A 10,856-nucleotide genomic window follows, 5' to 3' on the forward strand; every position below is an offset into this window, starting at 1 on the left:
TGGAGGATCTCCTTCATGCAATAAACCACAACTTGATCTGTTTTTGGCAGTTGGATCTGAGCAGAGCACTCTTAGTAGATTTTCTCTTTGGGATTGACTCCAGGTACAGAAACTTGAAATCATTGGAAGCCTTTTTGTTGGTTGTCTCACTAACAAACAGAGCCTCCTCACTGAAAGCTACTCTCACCCCAACTGTAATCTGCAGAGATGGCTCATGTAATCCAAAATGTCCCTTTAGGCTTTAAGAAAGAAAACTTTAAAGTTCCTACAATCGATACCACGCGAGGCGGCTTTCGTCTCTGCTTGATCTAATTTATGAGAGAAAAGCTGTTATACTCTGTCAGCTTCACTTTTATTCCAGCTTGTTAGCAGGAATTAAGAACTCTTCTGGCCTTTCTTCTAAATTTTCAGGACACAATCTGCTCCTTTTCCAATCAATACGACACCTGAGAAGGGATTTTATTAGTTGAATATTTTCCTGAAGCTTCCGCGTTCCCTCCTGAACCTCTAACGGCTCAAAAAAAGATGCAGAGGCTCCCTTGCTGTTTAGTCGTCGTAACTGAACTGCCCTGGAGGAAAACTCTGATTTATTGTTGAAATGGAGGACTGTGGGTGGTTCACCTCAGACTGCAGCAGTACAACAGGGTAAAGATAGCTGCTGGTGCTGAGCTTTTCTTCCTCCGGCTGATCCTAAAGCAGCCCGACAGCGAGAGAAAAATACTCCTCTGGTACCCACACAGCTCCAACTCCGAAGCAGTCAGAAGATGACTTTCATGTCAAAACAATGTCAGCTGGTCTCATCGGCATCGTTTCTTTGGTAATATGTCCCTGCTTCTGCATTTCAGGGAGCAAAGAGTAAAAACAAAAAAAAAGTGTTTTAATTAAGTTTTCTTTTTCTAACATTAAATGTATTCCACCACTGAGGAAACTAAATCATAAACAGTTTTTGGAGTTATCTTGTCCCATGCTACCTACACATCTTAGTAAGCAAATAATTACTTTAAAGTAATATTACTCAGGTGAAAGGAAAAAGGGGTCATTAAAAAAAATAGTCAAAAGTTACTCAAAAAAAAAATAAAAAAGGAATTGATGAAAAGATTGTTTTTATCATGTCCAATTTATTCATTTATTGGTTATCAGACAGAAAATTATAACATAATTTGCAAACTGTTAAAAAATAAGCACAGGAGCCTCACAATTTCAAATCTGCACAAATTAGAGGTTTCCCTTCACCTTACACAACCACAGTAATAATTTTTATCAAATAAGAACAGCATCACTCACAGCAATTTTACTCACATCGAAGTCAACAAAAATTGAGTGCAGTGAAACTCTTAGAAGTTTTTTTTGTTGTTTTAATCAAGAGAAGGTCAGGACTGCATCTACTCTTGGAATCTGAAGCTGAGTTGTCAGATTCAGACACATATTATGTTATTTTTTTTTACAAATAGGATTCCACATTTCTACCTTCCAGCAGTTCTGCAAGTTTTCTGTTCTGTACCATTATCTGCCTGTGGTGTTCCTGTTTAGGTCCTCAATCCAAGCAACATTATTCAATTCTATATATTCATTCTCATAATAGACTCTCGAGAAAGTTTTAAACAAAACTATATTAACTCCACTCTTGTCCATCCATCCATTGCCTATAGCCGTTGATAATGGAAAAAATTAAAATGAAGAAATGAGTTTCCCCTAATGAACTGTCACTCTTAGTTACCAAGCAGAGGTCGATGATTTTTCACTCAAACAAAACTTCATTTCTTGCATAAATGTGAACGGCAAACAGACACATTCAGTCTGGTTGCTTCCAACTAGTCACTACCTTCTTATATGAATCTCATCCAACATTCTGGCTCCACATTTCCATGTTTGCCAAAGATCTTTGAAGCCTTGAAAACTGAGGATCGCTTCTTTTTGTTTAAACACTCCCTAAGTTCCAGTAGAATGAAAATAATAAGCTTCACGTGAATTTACCTGTTGCTTAAAAAGGGAGTTAACATTTTTGTCCAGGTTGCACAAACAGAAGGAGTTATTTTCTAAATTTCACTAACATCCGCTAATCATTGCAGGGCCACAGGAGAGGCAGGGCCCAACCTGGACAGGTCAATCCGTTCCCACTGTTTTTTTGTTTTAATGTAGGTTTTACTCCTTGTGCTTCATTAAAAGCACATAAGTAATCAACTCGCATATCAAACATCTCACTGCAGTTTCTTTTTGCAGTGTATATCTATTTTATGTATGACGCCGACCGATAACTCTGCAAACTCGTTCAGTCTTAGCAGAATCCATAGAACAGTCTGATCGACCAGTCCATTTCCTGCACAGAGCAGGGATCAATTTACAGATGCATAGGAGGATGAACGTGTGACCGTCTCCACTTATCACTGACGGATGTGTGAACACGTTGTCACCCTCTCAGCAGCTGTCACGGGCCTAACTGGTCCCACTGATCCTCAGCTCCGCCGGAGATCTCGCCAATTAAACTCCACAGAATGAAGATAATTGATGACTGACAGAGCCCAACGCTGAACGCACAGCTCACATTCTGCCATCGTTAAAGACATGTTCCTGCTGGTCATACATTAAGCTCTGCAGACAGGAAACATCTTAAAGTTCGTCATTCTGGCCTCCTGCTGAGCGTCTGAAGTCCAACCAGCTGTAATGTTGAATTTTAGTGCCACCTAAAGGCCTAACGGTGTAACCGTGTTGCTGTAGGTAAAGGGGTCAGTTACTGTCCAGTGTAAAGTTACTGAAAATGCAGGCAGAAAATAAGACATTCCCTGTTCTTTGTGTTCAAACCATTTCATTATTTGTGTTGCCGATTTCTTTGTATTTATCTTTTGGTGTAAAACTTTAATGTTTTGAGTTCCATGAAAGATTTACACATGCATGTGTAAAAGGACACGCTAAACTCCTTCGTTATATCATGTTCAAACTCCGTCACCATTTTCACTTCAGCAGCTGGAAAGAGACAACGATAACCTTGAGTAAATTCAAAAGCAGTTTTTATATGATTTTACTCAGAGAAAAACTAACTAGGCCTTTTGCGAAAAAGTAATCACACTGTTTGTAAAGTTGCTAAATAATTGCAATTGACCAGAGTTTTTAGTTCAGTTTATCTAGCCACACCCTGATTTATTTCCAGGTGAAGAACATCTCTGACAACTTGAAGTAGGACACAATATCTCAGAGAAACACATCATCGCTTCATTTAAGAAAAATCAAGTTTGTTGGCATGAATCAGCCTGTTAAGGATTACAAAGGCATTGTGTAAAACTCAAGGGAACCACATGGAGAATCTTTATATTGAAGTCAAAAACCACTGCTGACCAAAACACGTTAACGCCATTACATTCACCAAAACCAGTCTGAAATTCCTCAAAAGTTTTAGGATGAGACCAAAGTCTCATTGAATTTGGTATAAAACTAATAACATTTAAGAAAAACAACATCATACTGCAGTTGGTATTGATGTGGCAAGAAATGTCTGGAGCTACTTTGCCTCTTCATCACCTGTACGGCTTCCTCTGACTGACAGAACAAACTATTCTGCTCTCTACCAGAAAATCCTGCTGCAATGTCTGACCATCAGTTTGCGACCTTAAACTCAAAGGCTCTCAAGTTATGCAGAGTACAATGATCTCTGAATGGCTAGAAAAGGAAGATTTTGGAGGAGATAAAATGAAATCAGTCAGCGAGATAAAATGAGGAAACGTTTGAGATGAGAGGAAACAAATGTCTGCTGTAGATTATTTCTTCAGTGTTGATGTTGCGTCAAAAGCCTCATTAGTCCTTTCTGTTGACAGGTGGATCTACTCACCACCTGGTGAATGAAGTGAAACTAATCCTCCACTCAGGTCGAATTATCCAGGTTCTCAATTATTATGAAATGGGGTGAAGTTTAAAATCTCTTGAAAATATTTGGATATAAGTTGGACAGTTTGTTTCCGATCATCGCCACTCTTCAGCTGGCATCAAACGGCTCTCAGTGACATCTGCAAATCCTCGCTTTCCTTCTGGAAGATAATTTGATGTGCTGCAGGCTCAGTTCCCCGCTATGCTGAGCCACAGGAGATGCATGATGTAACCCCACTCTGAAAATCTGATGTGAAATCTCCCACTCAGCTCAGCTTGGCTCCTCTCTGCAGTCGTGGTGCGGCGAGACAGAGGAACTGTCAATCCACGGAAGCGTTCTCAGCTTGCATCAATGGGTTTTCTTTAATCATTTTAATAGAACATCAAATGATTGTAAATAAAGTTCAGCAGACAGTAATATATGAGATCAAGCTCCTCCTTTTCTCTTTTTGCTTTCTGAAAAAAAATTCCTCTTTAGAGATTTTGTTTCAGTCTCCATGTTCAAGTCCTTTCCTCTGTTCTTTGCTGTCATCTGCTGGTTTAACTTTGATTTACAGCTTTAAAACAGAAAACTCCTACAGAGAAACACATCAAGTTATTTTAAAACACCTCAGTAAAGCAATGGTGTCAGATAAAACACTGTACTTCTAGGGCTGGATTCCTGCTACTTTTATATATGCTTCAACATCTGAAGCGAACAGTTAGGTCATTGATTGGACTCTGTAGAACCTGACTGCATTTTAGCTGCTGGAACCAGGCGTGTTCAGCCCCTGGACTAAAGTAATTTTTAACAGATATGTCCAAATTCAGTCCCAGAGAGCTACTACTCTGCAACTTCTAGATGTATTCTTTCTCCAGCACATCTGAATCAAAAGAAATATTGTTCTTTACCAGGCATCTGCAGAGCTGAATGAAGGCTGATGAGAGAACTCAGCCATTGATTTAGGCTTTTTTTAAGCAGAGACGGAGCTAAAAGTTGCAGGATATCATCAGTACTTGAAAGCTGGGGTTCCTCACTCCTACTGTTGTTGCACCTTTAACTTTTTAGACGTGTCTCTGTGTCACCTGATCACATCACTGGGTTTATATCAGGATTCTGCAGAACTTCCGTTGACAAGGACACCAGCCTTTGAGGAACACCTTCATTTCCTCACACCTGTCATCCATCTGCAATCAGTGCATCTGTCTTCATTCAGTCATCACCATGGCAGTACTTAGACTTCCTGTCTTTCTCCGTTCATTATCAGTTCAACCTGTTTCTGTATGGGATCTTGTCTGTTTAGTTTAGTTTAGTTTGTGTTAAATATTCAAGTTTCACAACATTTCCCTTTTCATGTGACATAAACTCACTTATTATCCTGTGAGTTGGTCCTGATATGAAGGAAACCTTTGTACAGATTTAAGGTTTAATATAAAAAAATATATATAAATTCTGTATTTAAGTGCAACTTTCAAAAAGGAAAATAAGTGAAACCGAGAAAGCTGTACTGCTACGTCCTCCATGTCTAAAATGACACAAACTCAAAAGAAAGTAGAGAAGTTTTATTTCACATTCAGGTAGTTCAGTGAATGTATCGGTGAATGTGAAGAGGAAATAGGGTGGAAAAAATGAAGGAGGCAGGATGGATACTTCTGCTCTGAGCTGAAACATAGCAGAACCCCTCAGGACTGAACGGATCACCAAAGGAGAGATTTTCAGACACAGATTAGACTTTTATCTCTGCAGCTGCAGCCAAGTGGATCGAAGGCTGAAAATCTATCTAAAGTTATGAAAAACTTGCCGTTCACAAAACCTTTTGCTGTTTCATAAAAGCACCATTTAAAACTGACCTCTGCCATAATCTAACCAGAATACTTCATATCATGTTCATGAGCTTCTTTCTAAATCTACACCTTTTATTTTATTTCAGCTCAGTGATTCAGAAGACTCTCTCCTGACTTCAGGAGCTGAATCCACGAAGTGACTGAAACACGTCTGAGTGTGTGTTTGTGTGTTCAGCGCTCGGGACAGGCAGCCTGTAGAGACGCAAACACCCCCCCTGGACGGCCATGTCACAATTTATTACGTGCCATTTTTCTCCAAGCCGTGTCCCGTTTATGGCATCTGCCAGAGCGGTGAGCGGCCGGGCCTAAAGAGAATTATCAGGAGAATAGTTTTGCATACATTACAGGGTTAAGTGCAAAGCAATCTGCTTTATCCAAACACAGCAATCCAAACAGAACGCTGAGCCGGGGAGACTGATGAGGAACATGCTCTTTTGGGGCCCCTGTAAACCCCTTCTGCCCTCTAGTTTCCACTGGGTTCGCACTGATTGGCTCTGATTGGTTGTATAAAACACAGCTCTGACTTTTTGATTATATTTCATTCGGTCACAGAACGCTGCAGCTCTGCAGATACCAGAACCTCCGTGGCCTTGAAATGCTCGTCAGAGCTGCAGATTACCGCTCTGATGTGATTGTGATGCTTCCAGAGGCTGTGTGTAACGCTCACCGCCACGGTCTCCGCCGTTCAGCATGTGAGGCCCAGATCAGGCCGTCGTCCCCCCTCACCCCCCGCGGGTTAACGCCGGTTCATCGGTGTCACATGTCTCTACGCCGTGTCAGGGAAGGACTTCCAGAGCAGGCGCTCTGCGGGTCACAGGGAAATTGTTTTGGCGTCTTAAATGAAACACCTCCAATCCTCGGTGACCTCTGAGCCCACCTGTGGCTCAGCGCAGATTCAGGGTTCAGGGTTTGTGGTCTGAGCAGCGGCCCGCAGGGAGAACAGCAGATAGGGTCTAATCCGTGAAGCCCTCGGCCAAAGCTGATTTCCCACACAGTCCTGTCAGTTTGGGTTACACATCTCTAAGACAGGAGCCTTCCTGGATCCGCTGAGCTACTTCCTGCATAAGGGACGATTAAAGCAACAGGAGATCCCACACATCTCACCTGACAGCATGTCGACAAACAGTGCAAACACTCCTAAATCTAGAAGTGTATTAAACACAAAACATTGTTTATTTATGGCTCATTGTTAAAATATGGAGAAATGATCTGGTTTCACAACACAAGATAATGAAAATATGAAGAAACAGGCGATCCAACTTTAAAAATGTTAATTTGTTAGTAAAGGAGAAATGAAATTTAAGTTCTCATGTTAAAAAAAGTAAGCTTGACAAACTTAATTCAATTATTTGAAACAATTTAACTCATAATGAAGGTCTACTCTCTGTTTTCAGTGTGTTTCCACTTCGGCAGCATGAGCTAGAAAAATGTTTGCAGGCCGAGTTTTAGGTTTCAGGTCACCATTAAGTTTGCATTTTTTCTGAAATAACTGTTTTGAGACGATTTATTTCCCAAACGCAATGAAAAATGCTAAAAAATGATGAGACAGCGAGAGATTTCTAAGTGTTCTCGTTTTTCTCTGAGGCCCTGACGAGCTGTGGAAGTTGGGGTGAACGTCCTAATTACCATCAAAACTGTCAGCTTCTCTCGCAGAGTTAATAACACTAATGATATGTTGGTGCAAACACATCCATCTATTTCTGTAATTTTTCAGGAGTAGTTCTATAAATTCGCAAGCAGCTTTTCCTTTAAATGCATGCCTGACACCTCATTTACATATGAGCCAAATATGTCAGAGATGCTGTTTTTGTCATCATATTAAAGTTATTCTGCAAGATTACATGCTTTGAACGAAGCTCTGAAATGTGTTCTTTGGTTTCACTGAGTTTTCTTTATCAAAACCGGCGCAGACATGAATTACACATACAGTTACGAAGCCGTGTGTAAAATGGCCGACCCAGGAAGTAAATAACTGGATGTTGATAAATCTGGCAGCCAAAGACAAAGTTCAAAGTTCTTATATTTGTAGTTCCAGTGGCATTTGTCCAAAGAATTTCTGAAATGGGTGAAGAGAAAAGATAAAGACGGCTTAGATTTTAAAGAGCCAGCACTTTCAGTAGGTTGTTGATGACACATGAAAAGACATGAACCGAATCTGCATCTTAGATTCTTACTCAGAGCTTCAGCATGTAGCAGGATAGATAAAATGTTTAGCAGAAACGTTAAATTTAAATGCTGGATTTGGTTCTGTCCTCCGAGAGCCTTCTTATTCAGTTCTTTCTGCTCCAGAGTGGAAAATGAAGCCAAACTGTCCAGAGTAATACCGTGCAGAACTGCATAAGCCAAAATAACGTCGCTCGCTTTCTCAGACGCTACAGGTTTTGAGAATTAGTTGGACATGTGGGCTTTGTGCCTGTTAGGCATCTCCAAAGATTTTTCTGATTTTTTTGTGAATGAAGGTCAGATTTTTTTCTTGTGTATTGATGATCGTAACCATAGCGCCTGACAAAATGCCTGTTACTGGTTTCACAGTTGTTGACTATCCGATGTGTTTATGATGTCTTCATGTTTTCTTGATGTAAAACACTTTGAACTGCCTGGTCGGTGAAATGTGCCACACAAATAAACTTGATTGGACTTTCATGTTTTCTTATCCTCTTTCACTACACAGAATTTTTTTTTTCACAAGTAAACTTTTCATAATCACCGTTGATGCATTAAAAAAACAGAGAAGCATAATTTTCTCACCCTTACGTCTTTCAGTTGTTGACAATTTAAATTTTCAAAATAAAAACCAGTTTTTTTATGTTAGTTTTCAAAATGAGTTGCTCATTCAAACCAATAAATTAAAGTTAATGCTCTAATAACACAACTTCATTTGATGTTTTATAGTTTATGTGACTTCTTTTTGCCTAAAAGTATTGTTAGTGCATCATTTCCATTGTGCACTAACAATTGTGAATAAGCATTTAGGATCTAATTTTTAACTTTGAATGATTTCTGGAGTTTTAATCATCTGAATTAGTGCAACACACAACTTTTACACAGATGGATCTTTAGTGAGTGGAAGACCAAGGAAATGTGTGAGAACAAGGCGATTCGTTTGGTATTTTTGTTATTTTGGGGAGCGTGGAAGTCTGAGGTTTTCATTTAATTTGGGGCCAAATTTACTAAACATTATGCTTTTTTTCATCAAGATTAAAAACCTTTCTGCTTTTCCATGACACGGTGAAGGTCACGAGGATCAATCTATGTGTATGTGTCTTCTATTAAAGCTATATGACACCTCTATGTAAATGATCCAGGCGAGACAATCAGGCCTTTGAGAGGAGAATGTGAGGGGCTGAATTGACTTGAAGTTGAAGCCCACCCAAAAACATACACACCCACACACACACACACTCATCCATCCAATGGGTGACGTTTTGTTTGGTCACGGCCATTGTGGCGAGAGCTGTCACCGCCACAGAAACAGTGTGACCATGTTGATTAGGCCGACGTTCGGAGCGAAGAGTGGAAATACGCTGTCAGGTCGTTACAAAAATACATAACCTCTCACTTCTAATTATGGCGTGGGCAGCTGGAGATCACACAGAGGAGTCCACCGACACACTCCAACTGAATCAGCCTCCTCTTCCTCTTCCTCCTCCTCCTCTTCCTGCCGTAAACACGTCCCGCTGCCCTTTTACTCAACTCACCTGCAGAGCATTCCCAAATATTTACCCGACAATTTCAGACTTCGTGAAACATCACAGCGCTGCAGACGACACAATAACCGAGAACACCGCCGCGGCCGTGGGGAACTTTGAACTTGTGATGGCTCTGGTGACAAACGGAGGTGATGAATGGGTTCACTTGTTTTGGTCAAACTGGTTTTCCAGCAGCAGCAGCAGCTGTTTCCACTGAAAACGCTGACAAATTAGAGCAGCGTTCAGCAGCTAAGGAGCCGGACGGCTGCAGGGTCGGTGATTACTCGGCCTGGTGAAACTGTTTGTTGGCTCGTTTTTCAGAGCGGCTTCAGGAGGTGATCAGTTCAAGGATTACAGCGGAAAACATTCGGAGGAGAAAAGCTGAGCAGTTAGAGCAGCTTTTAAATGAATTTAACCTGCTGAGGTTCGGGCCAGAATGATGCAAAGTTTAACATGAGCTCACCCGACGGCAGCGCTTTCAGAGTTTCACATCACAAAAGACATGAAATGTGACTAGTTATAACTATTTAAGCTCAAATTTGACCTATGGGCAGAAATTAAAACTTTTTCAAGGATTAAACCTATGAACTTGATTAATAATATTTAGCAAAAGCTTCTAAAAATCTATTTATTTTTAAACTTTGGTTGTCAGAGATAATCAGTTAGCATATTAAAATCTATCTGCGAAAAGTTCAGCTGCAGGGAATAAAAATAACACTTAAAATTTACAGTCTAAATGTGGAAGGAAAGTTTGCAGGAAACACAGGACAACCCAAACAAAGCCCTTTAAACTCCTCTCACATATGGGATGATTCATAGTTACCTACCAAATCCTGAAATAAATAAAATATCATTTGAAAAGTCTCCCTGCCAAGCTTTGTTTGCCAAATTTTAAATTACATTTTTTTTAAAAAATGATATTCTTAAAAATCCATTTTAAAGTTTTGATATCGACTTCAAGGACGTGGAGCTGCAACAACTCAAGCAAATCCTGAGGATCAACTTTTAACGGTTCAGCCTCTGCTGGAGCTGGAGAGAGGAAATACATCATCCTAAATGCCCATCTGTCAGCAGAATATAATAAAACATTAAAAGGCCGTGATATCAACCTGTGTTGTCACCGTGACCCCAATCATGGTTGATATCCAGGAAACCGTCTTCTCCTCTGAGTAAAAACCGAATCATTTAGCGTTTGATAAAGCTGGAAAATAGTCTGCGATGCTGAAACTGAGAGGCTTCAGGCTCTGATTGCACCGCTGAGACTTCATGTCTGCATGTCAGCAGCACAGACATGGACAGACCCGCGCATGGAGACATCCGTGTGCAGGATGATAAAACTCATCTTTCGGACAGGAAAAGACTGAAGCTGAAGTGATTTAAACCTGTTTGAAATGTTGGATCTTGGATCTGTGCGGCTGAGGAAAAATATCAAATGATCTGAGGAGTCACAGGAGATTATTTCTCAATTTGCAATTATGAAATTTTCTG

The 10,856-nt window shown here is 40.3% G+C and overlaps 1 long non-coding RNA gene across 1 annotated transcript; it reads right to left on the reverse strand.

Annotated features, from left to right (window-relative positions):
• Positions 1-2,530: 2,530 nt before the first annotated feature.
• LOC103138765 (uncharacterized) lies at positions 2,531-5,005 on the reverse strand. The gene is made up of 2 exons (XR_476320.2): positions 4,747-5,005; positions 2,531-4,430 (listed from the first exon to the last, which is right to left on the reverse strand). It is a non-coding gene; the product is annotated as an uncharacterized LOC103138765 (long non-coding RNA).
• Between the last annotated feature and the right edge of the window lie 5,851 nt (positions 5,006-10,856).

This window comes from Poecilia formosa, unplaced genomic scaffold (assembly GCF_000485575.1).
Source record: "Poecilia formosa unplaced genomic scaffold, Poecilia_formosa-5.1.2 Scaffold54, whole genome shotgun sequence".
Taxonomy (NCBI): Eukaryota; Metazoa; Chordata; class Actinopteri; order Cyprinodontiformes; family Poeciliidae; genus Poecilia; species Poecilia formosa.